The sequence below is a fragment of the Oncorhynchus mykiss genome, chromosome 18 (assembly GCF_057628025.1).
Source record: "Oncorhynchus mykiss isolate SJ-2025 chromosome 18, ASM5762802v1, whole genome shotgun sequence".
Classification (NCBI taxonomy): Eukaryota; Metazoa; Chordata; class Actinopteri; order Salmoniformes; family Salmonidae; genus Oncorhynchus; species Oncorhynchus mykiss.
Window position 1 is genome coordinate 36,280,568 of NC_143039.1, and position 17,985 is coordinate 36,298,552.

Genomic DNA, 17,985 nt, shown 5'->3' on the forward strand with positions numbered 1-17,985 from the left:
GTACAAAAGGACTCGTGACGAAATTCACATCAGACCAGTAGGCGGACGGCAAGCCAGACGTCACGAATGGTTAGACAGTAGAGACTAGTATACGGACAGTAAGCCGGACGTGTAAAAGGGTTAGACTCTACATTAGACCAGCGTGGCTGACAGCGTGAGCTGAAAGGTACGAAATGGTTAGAAACACTGAAACTCTCTCTCGATAAAGACTACACAGGAACATTCAGTCTGCAGCTGTTTAAGTACTTTAGTAAACTCGACCGAGAACCACTGGGTGGTACTTTGAAAGATCCATTCTAATGAACACTTCCTCTGGAAGATACCTTCCAACAGACACTCAGAGACAGAGAAGCTACAGCTACAAAATACATTGTGAATTCTGGGGAACACAACCAGAGACTTCTGATGAACTACTGATCGAGTGATTACAACAGAGCGAGACGACAAAGACATACAATTGTAAATATGTACATTGCATTTCTAAATACAAATGAGCGGTTGTTGGGTTATTAAATATCCATATTTACAGTGAGCGTATTATTCAACTGTATGTATGATAGGTGAAGTCCTTTGCCTCTTCTTTCCTGCTCCTTCTTACATGCCCTCCCTTTTCATTGTGTAACAAGCCGTCATATCGGGTTAGTCCACTAGGGACTTTTCATTGCATTATGAGTGTGTAATCTATCCTCTTTGTGTGTTTATGTACATCTGTGTGATTATTTAGTTAGTTAGTAAATAAATAATTAAGCCAATTTGTATATCGCTGATTCATCATTTATGCTAGGGTTCATGCAGATATTCAAGAATTTTGCGACATTCAGAATGACACGAAAGAGGGAAATAAGAATGAATTAATTGACTGATGTAAGAGATATTCTTTAGAGTTTAGTCGGGAGACAGTTACTCGTTGAATAAACTTTTCCCGTGGTGCCCCAAGATTACTAATTGAGTTAATTGATACATGATTAATGTAATCATCATAATAATTAAACGTAGTTTATTGATTTGATAAAATAATAGTCAAACACATTAATGATAGGAGTGTATTACTCGCTAATGTTCAATCTCTGGATATAAAGTTGACGAGCGGAGGGCAAGGATTTCCTTCCAGAGAGACATCAGGGATTGTAATATACTCTGTTTCACGGAGACATGGCTCTCTCGGGATATACTGTCTAAGTCCGTACAGTCAGTTGGGTTCTCAGTTCATTGCGCAGACAGGAATAAATATCTCTCCGGGAGAAGACGGGCAGGGGTGTATGTTTCAAGATTAACTACCCATGGTGTGATTGTGATAACATACAGGAAGTCAAGTCTTTTGTTCACCCAACCTAAAATAACTCACAATCAAATGCTGACCGTATTACCTCCTAAGAGAATTCTCTTCGCTTATAGTCACAGACATGTATATTCCCCTTCAAGCTGATACCACCCTCAAAGAACTTCACTGGACTCTTTGCAAACTGGAAACCACATATCCTGAGGCCGCATTTGTTGTAGCTGGGGATTTTAACAAAGAAGATTTGAGGAAAATGCTACCGAAGTTCTATCAACATATTGACTGCAGTACTCACGCTGCTAAAACACTCAACCACTGCTACTGTCACATGAGATGACGTTGGAGAGACGAAGCAGGTACGGGGAGTAAAACATTTAATAAAGACGGGCATAGAACGAAACAGGAACAGCGTCAGCAAACTAATATTAAAGACAAAAACAATACAATGCAGCAGCAGGGAACAGAGCTGGGGAACTGACAAATATAGGGGAGGAAATTAACAGGTGATAATAATGCTGATGCGCGTGATGAGGCAAGGCAGGTGTGAGTGATGGATGGCAGGAGTGCGTGATGCAGGGCAACTTGGCGCCCTTAAGTGGCAGGGGGAGGGAAGAGCGGGAGCAGACGTGACAAGACGTCTCTTGGGGCGCCACCCGCCGTCCCACCTGGACGAGCCGGCCAAGATATGGACGCTGGGGCAAGCCGGTTGGGGCGTGGAAGCCCGACAAACCGGCAGGAGTGTCAGAGCCTGGCGAGCTGGCTGAGGCATGGGAGCCTGACGATCCAGCTGAGGCAAGACGCCTGTCGATCCCGCTGCAGAGAGGGAGCCTGATGATCCGGTGGAGAGTGACGTGGGATGGGAAGCCGCCTAGCCAACCGAGGTAAGGAAACCACTTGAGCCAGCTAGGGCGTGGAAGCCTAACGAGCTGGCTAGGCACCCCCGGTTCCATCGATGGCGACCCAGAGCCGATGCCACCATACCAACCGGAACACCAGTACTCCCCGATGTTGGCTGCTGCATTCTGTCACATGAGATGACGCTGGAGAGACGAAGCAGGTATGGGGAGTAAAACATTTAATAAAGACGAACATAGAACGAGACAGGAGCAGCATCAGCAAACTAATATTAAAGACAAAAACAATACAATGCAGCAGCAGGGAACAGAGCTGGGGAACTGACAAATATAGGGGAGGAAATTAACAGATGATAAGTGAGTCCAGGTGAGTCCAATAACGCTGATGCACATGACGAGGGAAGGCAGGTGTGCGTGATGGATGGCAGGAGTGTGTGATGCAGGGCAACCTGGCGCCCTCAAGCGCCAGGGAGAGGGAAAAGTGGGAGCAGACGTGACAGCTACTTCAACTTCCGGGATGACTACAAGGCCGTCCCCCGCCCTCCCTTCGGCAAAACTGATCACGACTCCATTTTGCTCCTCCCTTTCTATAGGCAGAAACTGAAACAGGAAGTACCCGTGCTAAGGACTATTCAACACTGGTCTGACCAATCAAAATACACGCTTCAAGATAGTTTTGATGACGTGGACTGGGATATGTTCCCGGTAGCCTCTGAGAATAACATTGACAAATTTTCTGATACGGTGAGTTTATCAGGAAGTGTATAGGAGATGTTGTACGCACTGTGACTCCTGTTAAGGATATGGCAGACATATGCCCCCTTTGGAGGGATTGGGTACCCCTAGTAAACTGAAAAACAAATCTGTCAAAAATTGCTAATATATGCATATAATAATTATTATTGGATAGAAAACACTCTAAAGCTTCTAAAACCGTTGGAATTATGTCTGTAAGTATAGCAGAACTCACAGGGCAGGCATTCTTCCAAACTAGTTTTTGTGGTCATGAAAGTTGGAGCAACTTTGACGTCATCGCCCCCACCCTTCCCAACCAGTTATGATTCTGGGGAGACTTTCTATGTCTTCCACTAGATGTCCTCATTCAGTAGAGCTTTAAATCGTTCAAATTGGCCCTATGGGAGTGAAATTAGTGCGTGCCATCAGAAAATATGTTGTGCGTTGTGGCGCGAATTGGTCCCAGCCATTCCTTTGTTCCAGCACTCAAGAGAAGGACAGACGATGACCGATTGAATTGAAGTTTGTTTTGTGTGTTTAAAACATCATAAAGCTTGCTTCTGCACTTAGTTTGACCTGTTTAGTCGACATATAATATGTAATTTTGAAGTTTTGATGCGCAACTTTTCCAGACCAGAGGACATTTTGGGTGCATTTCAGCTGATGTTATTAGCAGTAGCTAATACAAAGACGCAAGACTTGAAACCAAACAATGTATTGGGTAAGTATGAAGCCTTCCAGAACATTCTGAACGAAGACCATCGAAGGTAAGGGAATATTTATGCTGAAATCTGTGTTTCTGTTGACTCCAACATTACGGAGAAATGTAGCTTGTATCTGAGCGCCGTCTCAGCATATTGAATAGTGTGCGATTTCTGTAACGTTAAAAATAAATCTAACAAAGCGGTTGCATAAAGAAGCAGTGTATCTTTCTAACTATATGTAGAACATGTATATTTAGTCAAAGTTTATGATGTCTATTTACGTTATCTTGCCGCGCTACCTAGATTTCCTGCGGACATTTTTGAGTAATTTCTCAACATGAACTCAATGTAAATGGACATTTATGGATATAAATGGCATATTATTGAAAAAAAAAATGTATTGTGTAACATGTCCTATTACTGTCATCTGATGAAGATTTTCAAAAGGTTAGTGAACGATTTATTTTTTAATCCTGCGTTTGTTGATTGCATGTTTTGACTATTCAAATGAGCTGTGTCTGGTGGTGGTTTGACATATATATGTGCTATGTTTTCGCCGTAAAACATTTTAGAAATCTGACTTGCTGGCTAGATGAACAAGGTGTTTATCTTTCATTTGAGCTATTGGACTTGTTAATGTGTGGAGGTTAAATATTTCTAAGAATATTTTTGCGTTCCATGCGCCACCGTTCCATCTGAACGTGGGAGGGTAGAGTCCCAAATGGGAACCAATATCTTAGAAAGGTTAAAACCTACCCTAATCAGAAGCCGTGGATAGATGTCAGCATTCGCACAACACTGAAAGTGCGAACCACCACATTTAACCATGGCAAGGTGACTAGGAATCTGGCAGAATACAAACAGTGTAGTTATTCCCACCATAAGGCAATCAAACAAGAAAAACATCAGTATAGAGTCCCAATTCAACAGCTCAGAGAGGAGACGTATGTGACAGGGTCTACAGACAATCACAGACTACAAAAGGAAAACCAGCCAGGTCAATAACAAAAGTTTATCTCAATACTTTGTTATACAGTGCCTTGCGAAAGTATTCGGCCCCCTTGAACTTTGCGACCTTTTGCCACATTTCAGGCTTCAAACATAAAGATATAAAACTGTATTTTTTTGTGAAGAATCAACAACAAGTGGGACACAATCATGAAGTGGAACGACATTTATTGGATATTTCAAACTTTTTTAACAAATCAAAAACTGAAAAATTGGGCGTGCAAAATTATTCAGCCCCCTTAAGTTAATACTTTGTAGCGCCACCTTTTGCTGCGATTACAGCTGTAAGTCGCTTGGGGCATGTCTCTATCAGTTTTGCACATCGAGAGACTGAAAGTTTTTCCCATTCCTCCTTGCAAAACAGCTCGAGCTCAGTGAGGTTGGATGGAGAGCATTTGTGAACAGCAGTTTTCAGTTCTTTCCACAGATTGTCGATTGGATTCAGGTCTGGACTTTGACTTGGCCATTCTAACACCTGGATATGTTTATTTTTGAACCATTCCATTGTAGATTTTGCTTTATGTTTTGGATCATTGTCTTGTTGGAAGACAAATCTCCGTCCCAGTCTCAGGTCTTTTGCAGACTCCATCAGGTTTTCTTCCAGAATGGTCCTGTATTTGGCTCCATCCATCTTCCCATCAATTTAAACCATCTTCCCTGACCCTGCTGAAGAAAAGCAGGCCCAAACCATGATGCTGCCACCACCATGTTTGACAGTGGGGATGGTGTGTTCAGGGTGATGAGCTGTGTTGCTTTTACGCCAAACATAACGTTTTGCATTGTTGCCAAAAAGTTCAATTTTGGTTTCATCTGACCAGAGCACCTTCTTCCACATGTTTGGTGTGTCTCCCAGGTGGCTTGTGGCAAACTTTAAACAACACTTTTTATGGATATCTTTAAGAAATGGCTTTCTTCTTGCCACTCTTCCATAAAGGCCAGATTTGTGCAATATACGACTGATTGTTGTCTTATGGACAGAGTCTCCCACCTCAGCTGTAGATCTCTGCAGTTCATCCAGAGTGATCATGGGCCTCTTGGCTGCATCTCTGATCAGTCTTCTCCTTGTATGAGCTGAAAGTTTAGAGGGACGGCCAGGTCTTGGTAAATTTGCAGTGGTCTGATACACCTTCCATTTCAATATTATCGCTTGCACAGTGCTCCTTGGGATGTTTAAAGCTTGGGAAATCTTTTTGTATCCAAATCCGGCTTTAAACTTCTTCACAACAGTATCTCGGACCTGCCTGGTGTGTTCCTTGTTCTTCATGATGCTCTCTGCGCTTTTAACGGACCTCTGAGACTATCACAGTGCAGGTGCATTTATACGGAGACTTGATTACACACAGGTGGATTGTATTTATCATCATTAGTCATTTAGGTCAACATTGGATCATTCAGAGATCCTCACTGAACTTCTGGAGAGAGTTTGCTGCACTGAAAGTAAAGGGGCTGAATAATTTTGCACGCCCAATTTTTCAGTTTTTGATTTGTTAAAAAAGTTTGAAATATCCAATAAATGTCGTTCCACTTCATGATTGTGTCCCACTTGTTGTTCATTCTTCACAAAAAATACAGTTTTATATCTTTATGTTTGAAGCCTTAAATGTGGCAAAAGGTCGCAAAGTTCAAGGGGGCCGAATACTTTCGCAAGGCACTGTATACCCTTTGTTGGCAATGACAGAGGTCAAACGTCTTCTGTAAGTCTTCACAAGGTTTTCACACACTGTTGCTGGTACTTTGGCCCATTCCTCCATGCAGATCTCCTTTAGAGCAGTGATGTTTTGGGGCTGTTGCTGGGCAACACAGACTTTCAACTCCCTCCAAAGATTTTCTATGGGGTTGAGATCTGGAGACTGGCTAGGCCACTCCAGGACCTTGAAATGCTTCTTACGAAGCCATTCCTTCGTCGCCCGGGCGGTGTGTTTGGGATCATTGTCATGCTGAAAGACCCAGCCACGTTTCATCTTCAATGCCCTTGCTGATGGAAGTAGGTTTTCACTCAAAATCTCACGATACATGGCCTCATTCATTCTTTCCTTTACACGGATCAGTTGTCCTGGTCCCTTTGCAGAAAAACAGCCCCAAAGCATGATGTTTCCACCCCCTGCTTGACAGGGGATGCAACTCAGCATTCTTTGTCGTCCAAACACGACGAGTTGAGTTTTTACCAAAACGTTCTATTTTGGTTTCATCTGACCATATGACATTCTCCCAATCTTCTTCTGGATCATCCAAATGCTCTCTAGCAAACTTCAGACGGGCCTGGACATGTACTGGCTTAAGCAGGGGGACAAGTCTGGCAATGTAGGATTTGAGTCCCTGGCGGCGTAGTGTGTTACTAATGGTAGGCTTTGTTACTTTGGTCCCAGCTCTCTCCAGGTCATTCACTAGGTGCCCCCGTGTGGTTCTGGGATTTTTGCTCACCGTTCTTGTGATCATTTTGACCCCACGGGGTGAGATCTTGCGTGGAGCCCCAGATCGAGGGAGATTATCAGTGATCTTGTATGTCTTCCATTTCCTAATAATTGCTCCCACAGTTGATTTCTTCAAACCAAGCTGCTTACCTATTGCAGATTCAGTCTTCCAAGCCTGGTGCAGGTCTACAATTTTGTTTCTGGTCTTGGCCATAGTGGAGTTTGGAGGTTATGGACAGGTGTCTTTAATACTGATAACAAGTTCAAACAGGTGCCATTAATACAGGTAACGAGTGGAGGACAGAGGAGCCTCTTAAAGAAGAAGTTACAGGTCTGTGAGAGCCAGAAATCTTGCTTGTTTGTAGGTGACCAAATACTTATTTTTCACCAGAATTTGCATATAAATTCATTAAAAATCCTACAATGTGATTTTCTGGATTTTTTTTCTCTCATTTTGTCTGTCATAGTTGAAGTGTACCTATGATGAAAATTACAGACCTCTCTCATCTGTTTAAGTGGGAGAACGTGCACAATTGGTGGCTGACTAAATACTTTTTTGCCCCACTGTATATCTTACCACTAGTATATTACCATGAGTATTTATATGTTCCTGCTACCAGTCACTTGTCAGCCCTCTTTACATGTATATCCGTCTATCCCTGTATATAAACTCAGCAAAAAAAGAAACATCCTCTCACTGTCAACTACATTTATTTTCAACAAACTTAACATATGTAAATATTTGTATGAACATAACAAGATTTAACAACTGAGACATAAACTGAACAAGTTCCACAGACATGTGACTAACAGAAATTTAATAATGTGTCCCTGAACAAAGGGGGGGGGGGGTCAAAATCAAAAGTAACAGTCAGTATCTATTGCGGCCACCACCTGCATTAAGCACTGCAGTGCATCTTCTCCTCATGGACTGCACCAGATTTGCCAGTTCTTTCTGTGAGATGTTACCCCACTTTTCCGCCAAGGCACCTGCAAGTTCCCGGACATTTCTGGGGGGAATGGCCCTAGCCCTCACCCTCCGATTCAACAGGCCCCAGACGTGCTCAATGGGATTGAGATCCGGGCTCTTTGCTGGCCATGGCAAAACACTGACATTCCAGTCTTGCAGGAAATCATGCACAGAACGAGCAGTATGGCTGGTGGCATTGTCATGCATTTCAGGATGAGCCTGCAGGAAGGGTACCACATGAGAGAGGAGGATGTTTTCGCTGTAACGCACAGCGTTGAGATTGCCTGCAATGACAACAAGCTCAGTCCGATGATGCTGTGACACACCACCCAGAACATGACGGACCCTCCACCTCCAAATCTATCCCGCTCCAGAGTACAGGCCTCGGTGTAATGCTCATTCCTTCGAAGATAAACGCAAATCCGACCATCACCCCTGGTGAGACAAAACCGCGACTCGTCAGCGGTCCAGCGACGGTGGGTTTGTGCCCATAGGTGACGTTGTTGCCGGTGATGTCTGGTGAGGATCTGCCTTACAACAGGCCTACAAGCCCTCAGTCCAGCCTCTCTCAGCCTATTGCGGACAGTCTGCACACTGATGGAGGGATTGTGCATTCCTGGTGTAACTTGGGCAGTTGTTATTGCCATCCTGTACCTGTCCAGCAGGTGTGATGTTCGGATGTACCGATCCTGTGCAGATGTTGTTAAACATGGTCTGCCACTCCGAGGACTATCTGCTGTCCGTCCTGTCTCCCTGTAGCGCTGTCTTACAGTACGGACATTGCAATTTATATCCCTGGCCACATCTGCAGTCCTCATGCCTCCTTGCAGCATGCCTAAGGCATGTTCACTCAGATGAGCAGGGACCCTGGGCATCTTTCTTTTGGTGTTTTTCAGAGTCAGTAGAAAGGCCTCTATAGTGTCCTAAGTTTTCAGAACTGTGACCTTAATAACCTACCGTCTGTAGGCTGTTACACGGAACCCAAACCGTCTGCGCGCATGTGCGCCATCGTGTGCTATCGTGCATAAATGTATTTTGTCCCCCTACACCAAACGTGATCACGACACGCAGGTTAAAATATCAAAACAAACTCTGAACCATTTACATTAATTTGGGGACAGGTCGAAAAGCATTAAACATGTATGGCAATTTAGCTAGTTAGCTTGCACTTGCTAGCTAATTTGTCCTATTTTGCTAGCTTGCTGTTGCTAGCTAATTTGTCTTGGGATATAAACATTGAGTTGTTATTTCACCTGAAATGTAAAAGGTCTTTTACTCTGACAATTAATCCACACATAAAACGGCCAACCGAATCGTTTCTAGTCATCTCTCCTCCTTCCAGGCTTTTTCATATTTGGACTTTTATCGTGATTGGCATCTACACTTTTACCACAACAACCGGCAAAACATTTCATCTTTCAATCACCCACGTGGGTATAACCAATGAGGAGATGGAACGTGGGTACCTGCTTCTATAAACCAACGAGGAGATGGGAGAGGCAGGACTTGCAGCGCGATCTGCGTCAGAAATAGGAATGACGCAGACGCTCGTTGGCGCGCGCGAGCAGTGTGGATGCAATAATTGAATAACATGGATTTCTACATTTATTTTGCGACGCTCGCTCGCGCGACGTGTCTGGTCTGGTCAGCATGTTAGAATCACCTCTTTTGTAGGGATGCATGATATATCGGTGAACATATCAGAATCGGCTGATATTAGCTAAAAATGCCAACATCAGTATCAGCCGATGTCTAGTTTAATGCCGATGTGCAAAACCGATGTCAAAGCTGACGTGCATACCTATATAACGTAGGTAAATGACGTAATGACGCCATGTAAAATTTTGCGCTACACGTGCAACACAGCATTCCTAACCTAGCCCACAATGTCTGCTGTGTGGATTGAGCAGTCAACAAGTCGGGCAGTCATTTGAAAGAGTAAGAACATTTCAGCGAGACAACTCAAAAGGCGAAATCCATTAAAGCCATGATAATGGAATTCATTGCCCTTGACAATCAACCGTTCATTCTCTGTCGTGGGTGATGTTGGATTTCGCTGACTGGTCCAGCACAGGTACACACTACCAAGTGCGCTATTTTTCAGATTTTGCACTACCGGATTTACACAGTAATAGCGCCATACATACTATGGAACACCGTTTGGGCCTTTGCGTGTCAAAAAAGACACAGTAGCACTGTCAAAGATATACAAAAAAGTCTGCAAACACCGGCCACGAACGATGTGTTTACAATAACTTGTTGGTAATAAAGCATAATTTGTTCGACCGCAACTTCTGGGGTAGCTATCTTTAGCTTGATAACTAGCTAGCACCAATACAACCAGCCTCAAAACAATGACCAGTAGAAACTGCAGTCATTTTCATTATTCTTAGCAATGATTTAGGAATCCTTGTGAGTAAGTATTTTTGTATGCCTATTGAAATTGAACTTCAGTTCATGAAAATAAATAGCTTGCCAGCTACTTAACCCTGTTGCTCAAAGCTAACATTATAAGCAGCCAGCTAGCTTCATCTGGCTAGTGCGGCTCGACCGGACCGGGTTACGTGTTGTGAAGGGAGCAACAATAAGGAGTAGGCAAAATAGTGGAATTTGCGGTTTGTTATTTTAGATGAATATAGCTACTGAAACAGATTGTCGTTTTGCTATGTTTTTAGGGAAGAACATTGTTTGCATCCATGAGCTAGCTAGCTTTATTTTATGACCAGCACTGTAGGTGTGCAAGACAACTTTACCAGCATCATAGCATACGCATCGATGAATCATTGTGACATATGAAATACGACTGATTGTGTAATAACTACATAAAAAAATGAATGAACGCATTCAATTATGTGATGTGCAGTCATATTCATGTCCTGAATGGTCAACAAGCTTATTTGACCCGTCAAACAGTGTTATTTGACAGGCAAAGACCCAAACGGCGTTCCATAGAAATCCTGGTTGAGAATGAAACGACTAAACAAATTAACAACAAAACAGCACAGCAAGTAAGTGAAATAAACAGGTTTTGATGATGTTTTACTGGTAATGGGGACATACGTAAATGCCAACAAAGTAACTTTTTGGTCAGTGTGGAGTGTGTGTAACCTTTATTTAACTAGGCAAGTTAGTTAAGAACAAAATATTATTTACAATGACGGCCTACCCCGGCCAAACCTGGACGACGCTGGCAAGGAAAATGTCAGATATTGGTATCGGCCAAAAATGTCATATTGGTGCATCACTAGTCTTTTTGAGTAAGTCTCTAAGAGCTTTGCACAACTGGATTGTACAATTTTTGCCCATGTATACTTTAATTCTTCAATCTCTGTCAAGTTGGTTGTTGATCATGGCTAGACAGCCATTTATAAGTCTAGCCATGGATTTCAAGTCGATTTAAGTCAACTCTAGCTAGGCCACTCAGGAACATTCAATGTCGTCTTCGTAAGCAACTCCAGTGTATATTTGGACGTGTTTTAGGTTATTGTCTTACTGGAAGGTGAATTTGTCTCGCAGTGTCTGTTGGAAAGCAGACTGAACCAGGTTTTCCTCTAGGATTTTTTTTATCCAATGTTGACCTAAATGACTAATGATGATAAATACAATCCACCTGTGTGTAATCAAGTCTCCGTATAAATGCACCTGCACTGTGATGGTCTCAGAGGTCCGTTAAAAGCGCAGAGAGCATCATGAAGAACAAGGAACACACCAGGCAGGTCCGAGATACTGTTGTGAAGAAGTTTAAAGCCGGATTTGGATACAAAAAGATTTCCCAAGCTTTAAACATCCCAAGGAGCACTGTGCAAGCGATAATATTGAAATGGAAGGAGTATCAGACCACTGCAAATCTACCAAGACCTGGCCGTCCCTCTAAACTTTCAGCTCATACAAGGAGAAGACTGATCAGAGATGCAGCCAAGAGGCCCATGATCACTCTGGATGAACTGCAGAGATCTACAGCTGAGGTGGGAGACTCTGTCCATAGGACAACAATCAGTCGTATATTGCACAAATCTGGCCTTTATGGAAGAGTGGCAAGAAAAAAGCCATTTCTTAAAGATATCCATAAAAAGTGTCGTTTAAAGTTTGCCACAAGCCACCTGGGAGACACACCAAACATGTGGAAGAAGGTGCTCTGGTCAGATGAAACCAAAATTGAACTTTTTGGCAACAATGCAAGACGTTATGTTTGGCGTAAAAGCAACACAGCTCATCACCCTGAACACACCATCCCCACTGTCAAACATGGTGGTGGCAGCATCATGGTTTGGGCCTGCTTTTCTTCAGCAGGGACAGGGAAGATGGTTAAAATTGATGGGAAGATGGATGGAGCCAAATACAGGACCATTCTGGAAGAAAACCTGATGGAGTCTGCAAAAGACCTGAGACTGGGACGGAGATTTGTCTTTCAACAAGACAATGATCCAAAACATAAAACAAAATCTACAATGGAATGGTTCAAAAATAAACATATCCAGGTGTTAGAATGGCCAAGTCAAAGTCCAGACCTGAATCCAATCGAGAATCTGTGGAAAGAACTGAAAACTGCTGTTCACAAATGCTCTCCATCCAACCTCACTGAACTCGAGCTGTTTTGCAAGGAGGAATGGGAAAACATTTCAGTCTCTCGATGTGCAAAACTGATAGAGACATACCCCAAGCAACTTACAGCTTTAATCGCAGCAAAAGGTGGTGCTACAAAGTATTAACTTAAGGGGGCTGAATAATTTTGCACGCCCAATTTTTCAGTTTTTGATTTGTTAAAAAAGTTTGAAATATCCAATAAATGTCGTTCCACTTCATGATTGTGTCCCACTTGTTGTTGATTCTTCACAAAAAAATACAGTTTTATATCTTTATGTTTGAAGCCTGAAATGTGGCAAAAGGTCGCAAAGTTCAAGGGGGCCGAATACTTTCGCAAGGCACTGTATATAATACTTGTTTTGCTTACCCACAAACTGCAGTTACTTGTTTTGAGTTGATTTGGCTCACCTAGAAAATGCATGAAGATAATTGGTTTTGTTTTAAGATATTCTGACTTGTTTCAATACTTTTCTTTAGGTTAAAGTAAGCAAAAATAATGTAAAAATGTGTTTAGACGTCAAGTCATTGCATTCTTATGTTATGAGATGCCGAATCTAGGTAAGACCAACATTTATGCAATGTACATGTAGTGTACAGGGCCATAGATACTCTATACGGCAAACTTTTGACACCAGACATATTTGCCCCCTAAGTGGTGGTTTTCTGGCGTTGGTGACTGGCTGGTCTCAGACTAATGTGGCTGTGGCTGATGGTTTATGTTTGTGTGTGTGTGGCCTCTCCCTCCTTAGGCATACTGCCGGTCGTGTGCAGCCCTCCTGGGCCAGGTCCTTCAGGATTCCTTTAAAGAGGACTTCTCTGTGGAGCAGCTCAGAGTCCCAGAGGTGCTAGGTAAATGCCAGGAAACACTCATACCCATGTTGTCCCTACCATTTTCATTAAAAAAACATCAGGAAATGACTGGCATCTAGTTAACAGATTGGAACTGAATCCTATGGGGATTGGGGTGTTTCTTGTGTTTCTACTCAGCAATAGACAGTGCATTCGGGAAAGTATTCAGATACCTTGACTAGTTGCACATTTTGTTATGTTACAGCTTTATTCTGAAATTGATTAGAATAATCTACACACAATACCCCATAATGACAAAACGAAAAAACTGAAATAACTTATTACATAAATATTCTGACCCTTTGCTATGAGACTCTTAATTGGGCTCAGGTGCATCCTGTTTCCATTGATCATCCTTCAGATGTTTCAAAAAGCTGTTCCCAAAAAGCTCCTGTCTAAGGTCCCACAGTTGACAGTGCATGTCAGAGCAAGAACCAAGCCATGAGGTTGACAGAATAGTCCGTAAAGCTTCGAGACAGGATTGTGTCGAGGCACAGATCTGGGGAAGGTTACCAAAAAATGTCTGCAGTATTGAAGTCTGCAGTATTGCAGTATCCACCATTCTTAAATGGAAGAAGTTTGGAACCACCAAGACTTCCTATAGCTGGCCGCCTGGCTAAACTGAGCAATTGGGGGAGAAGGGCCTTGGTCAGGGAGGCTGACAGAGCTCCAGAGTTCAAAAATCAAATCACATTTTGTCACATACACATGTTTAGCAGATGCTGTTGCAGGTGTAGGGAAATGCGTGTAATGCTTCTGTGGAGATGGGAGAACCTTCCAGAAGGACCAAGATCTCTGCAGTGCTCCACTAATCAGGCCTTTCTGTTAGAGTGGCCAGAAGCCACTCCTCAGTAAAAGGCACATGACAGCCCGCTTGGAGTTTGCCAAAATGCACCTAAAGGACTCTCAGACCATGATAAACAAGATTCTCTGGTCTGATTAAACCAAAATTGAAACCAAGACTGAATGCATCATGTTGTGGGGATGTTTTTCAGCGGCAGGGACTGGGAGACTAGTCAGGATAGAGAGGAAGATGACCGGAGCAAAGTGCAAAGATCCTTGATAAAAACCTGCTCCAGAGATCTCAGGACCTCAGACTGGGGTGAAGGTTCACCTTCCAACAGGACAGTGACCCGAAGCACACAGCCAAGACAAGGCAAGAGTGGCTTTGGGACAAGTGGCTTCGGGACGAATTGAGGCGGTTCTGAGGGCAAAAGGGGGTGCAACTCAATATTAGGAGGGTGTTCCTAATGTTTTGTGTACACAGTGTATATAATACATATAATGTATGCTATCTCTCTCCGCAGTAACTTCAGGAGCATTCTGTTGTGATGTGGTGCGTTTTTGTCCATTAGAAATGAATGGTAAATAATGTATTATGTAACTTTGGAGGCATATTTATTATAAATAAGAATAGAATGTTTCTAAACACTTCTACATTAATGTTGAATGCTACCATCATTACGGATAATCTTGAATAAATCATGAATAATGATGAGTGAGAAAGTTAGAGGGTTATAAAATCATATGCCCAACACATGCTAACCTCTCACCATTGCCAGTAACAGAGGAGGTTAGAATGTCTTGGGGGTATGATCTTTGATCCTCTCAGTCATCATTATTCACGATTCATTCAGGAATATCCGTCATCATGGTAGCCATCACATTATTGTAGAAGTGTTTAAAAATATATTCTATTCTCATTAACAAAAAGAGTAAGTCCAAAATTAATTATTTACCATTAAATTCTATTGGGCAGAAAATAATCTGAAACACAACCAAAACACCAAAACGAACTGCAAATGCATCAAACAAGTTTGTAGAGTCACAAGCTTGATGTAGTCATTGCGTGCTTGGAAAATGGGACCAATTACTTAACTTTGACTACTTTATTCATAAGAATCTTTAGGGGTGTCAATAACTTTGACACCTACCTCTTTATCAAGGGTGTCAATAATTTCGGACACCACTGTGCATGCGTGTTAAGCAAAGTGAAATGACCTGAGAGTGTTGTGTGTGTCCCAGGAGTCCCTGCGCTCTCTGACACGTGGTGCTCAGCAGCTGATCCATCGGGACCTGCCCTGGGAGCCTCTGGAGGTGGCGCCCCCTGTGGCCCTGGAGGTCTTCTCTCACAGCAGGTACTTTATTTCTATACCCTCTGTTGTTCAATTGTATCATTTTTGGGGGATAAAATATACAAGACAAGCCGAAATAATGCAAAGGTATTGAATTTGGCCATCAGTACCCTCTGTCGGAGGACTGAAAAGGGGTAGCAGCTTGTTACATGCTGTTATAACCGGTTATAACCTCCTAGCATTTTTCTGGGCAGAAGGCCTATTGGCAAAGCCAGTTTCGAAACCTCTCTTCTCTTGCAATATTTTCCCCTCTATCCCTTTTCCTCCATGTTTTCATAGCTCTTTTGCACTTATTTTTACTCTGTTTCGTATTCTCTCTTTCAGTGTTCTAGCTGTGCCTGTGTCTGTGTCTGTGTTTGCAGGTGTAAGCAGGAGGAAGTGGAGGAGAAGTCCTAAAGGCACAAAGTCCTAAAGGCACAGTGATGCTCTACAGGTGAGCTACAGGAACTGTACCGTGGTAGAACTCACTCACACTTATTGAATACACACTCATCTTCACTATGTTCTCATACACATATGACACACACATACTTGTCTCACCTCCTATCTGTCTGTCTCGTAGGTGTGGGGGGACCATGTTCTGTTGAGTGGGGGCCCCTTGGTGGCCAGGACAGGGCTGTGCGCTAAGTATGAGGTCACTGCCATCCACCCTCTAGGAGAGGGCGAGTGGGGTCTCCACCGCCGGGCCCAGGGGCTCTCACTGCCCCTCCAGCTACAGGTACATATGTGCACAAATCTGCAGGACTTGTTTCTGTCAATGTATGAAGCATCTTTGGATTTGTTCGATTGTCACTGAGTGAATAAGTGTCACTGAGTGAATGAGTGAATGAGTGCCACTGAGTGAATGAGTGCCACTGAGTGAATGAGTGCCACTGAGTGAATGAGTGCCACTGAGTGAATGAGTGCCACTGAGTGAATGAGTGCCACTGAGTGCACTGAGTGAATGAGTGCCACTGAGTGAATGAGTGCCACTGAGTGAATGAGTGCCACTGAGTGAATGAGTGCCACTGAGTGAATGAGTGTCACTGAGTGAATGAGTGTCACTGAGTGAGTCATTGAATTTATGTATCCTGTTCTCTTTCTTTAGGTCCACCACACTGTGTGGAGGAAACTGAGGAGCAGTGCAGAGAACCTGGTAAGAAAATATTACTCTTCACAATTTAAAGACCAAGTTCACTTTTTTTGTAAGTTGTATATAAGTATATAAGTTGTAGCTTATATGCGTTGTAGCTTATATGCGACATACCTAAGATGTTGCAATTTCATCTGAACTGTTTTTAAGTTTGTTAGCTGGTTATTCAACAACGTCCAGAGTCTCCTGGCTAGTATTTTTGGAGCATGTCGCAATGCCAGTGGAAATAGTTCGTACCAGCTAGCGGTGCATTACAAATGTTCTGAGAATCAGGTTACGCTTCCCCCTTCACATCGCTCCACATTATTTTGAGTGGTTTGGATAAAACAACACCGCCTAGGTAAGTCAAAATGAGTTAAAACCCATCCTGATCTCACTTTTTTATTTTTACTGAAAGGTTTCTACAGTATCTCAAATCTTTACTGCTGACGTGCACGATTGTTTGGGTCCATATCAACAGTTGACTAATGAACAACATTCTAAAATATGTTTGAGTAAAGTGATCCTTTAAAAAGTGAAGTATCCCTTTTAAGATTCCCTATCAGTATCTATTTATACTTAATTATTGAACTGCCGATTTAATCCTATTGGCTCTCCCTCTCCGCAGGTTGAGGTGCCCACAGGATCAGCCAATGAAGCCGTTTCAGATACATTGACTCTGCCCTCTGCCCCTGAACAGTCTCCTCCCCCTACCGCACAGCAAGGATCATGACTATAACCTTGTCATAATATATGTCTTTGTAATATTTGTGAAATAAATGTGTACAAAATGTATAAGGTATGGAAATCATCCCCTCTCCTCTGTATACTAAATGTTTGCTGAAAATTAAGCGGGTTATTGGTTTATGACAGTGTAGCTGATGTGGTGTAGAATGAAGTTGCTGATCTTGGGTCAGTTTTGCATTTCCCCCACTAATGAATGGGGTAGGGGAAGCTGATCCTAGATCTGTACATAATAGCTGATATGGAATCAAAGTCTTGTTGTGCAGAACGTAACTGGTTTGCGCCCAGTGAGGGACAGAACCTACTCGGTTGCCACAGCACAGCCCAGTTTATTGTTCCTTAATCTTTCATGCTTGCCAGGGATTTGAAACCAAGTCAAATGAATTGGTGACCTGTAGTGTGTGATATAGCCATCTGTCTTCTGTGTGGAATGAAAGCTGTGGTCCGTGCCATGCTCGAGTATGTTAAAGCCTTACACTAACACACCCATCTGCGGCCTTTAACTGCTCAGCTGACGGTATGTGTGCAAAGTGTGTGTATTGAGTGGTCAGCAGTTTGCTAACACACAAAGACGGGTTTGTGCTGCTCGACCGTCAGGGGC

The 17,985-nt window shown here is 43.0% G+C and overlaps 1 pseudogene; it reads left to right on the forward strand.

Annotated features, from left to right (window-relative positions):
- Positions 1 to 1,833: 1,833 nt before the first annotated feature.
- Positions 1,834 to 17,373, forward strand: LOC110496787 (large ribosomal subunit protein mL39-like; annotated as a pseudogene).
- The last annotated feature ends 612 nt before the right edge of the window (positions 17,374 to 17,985 follow it).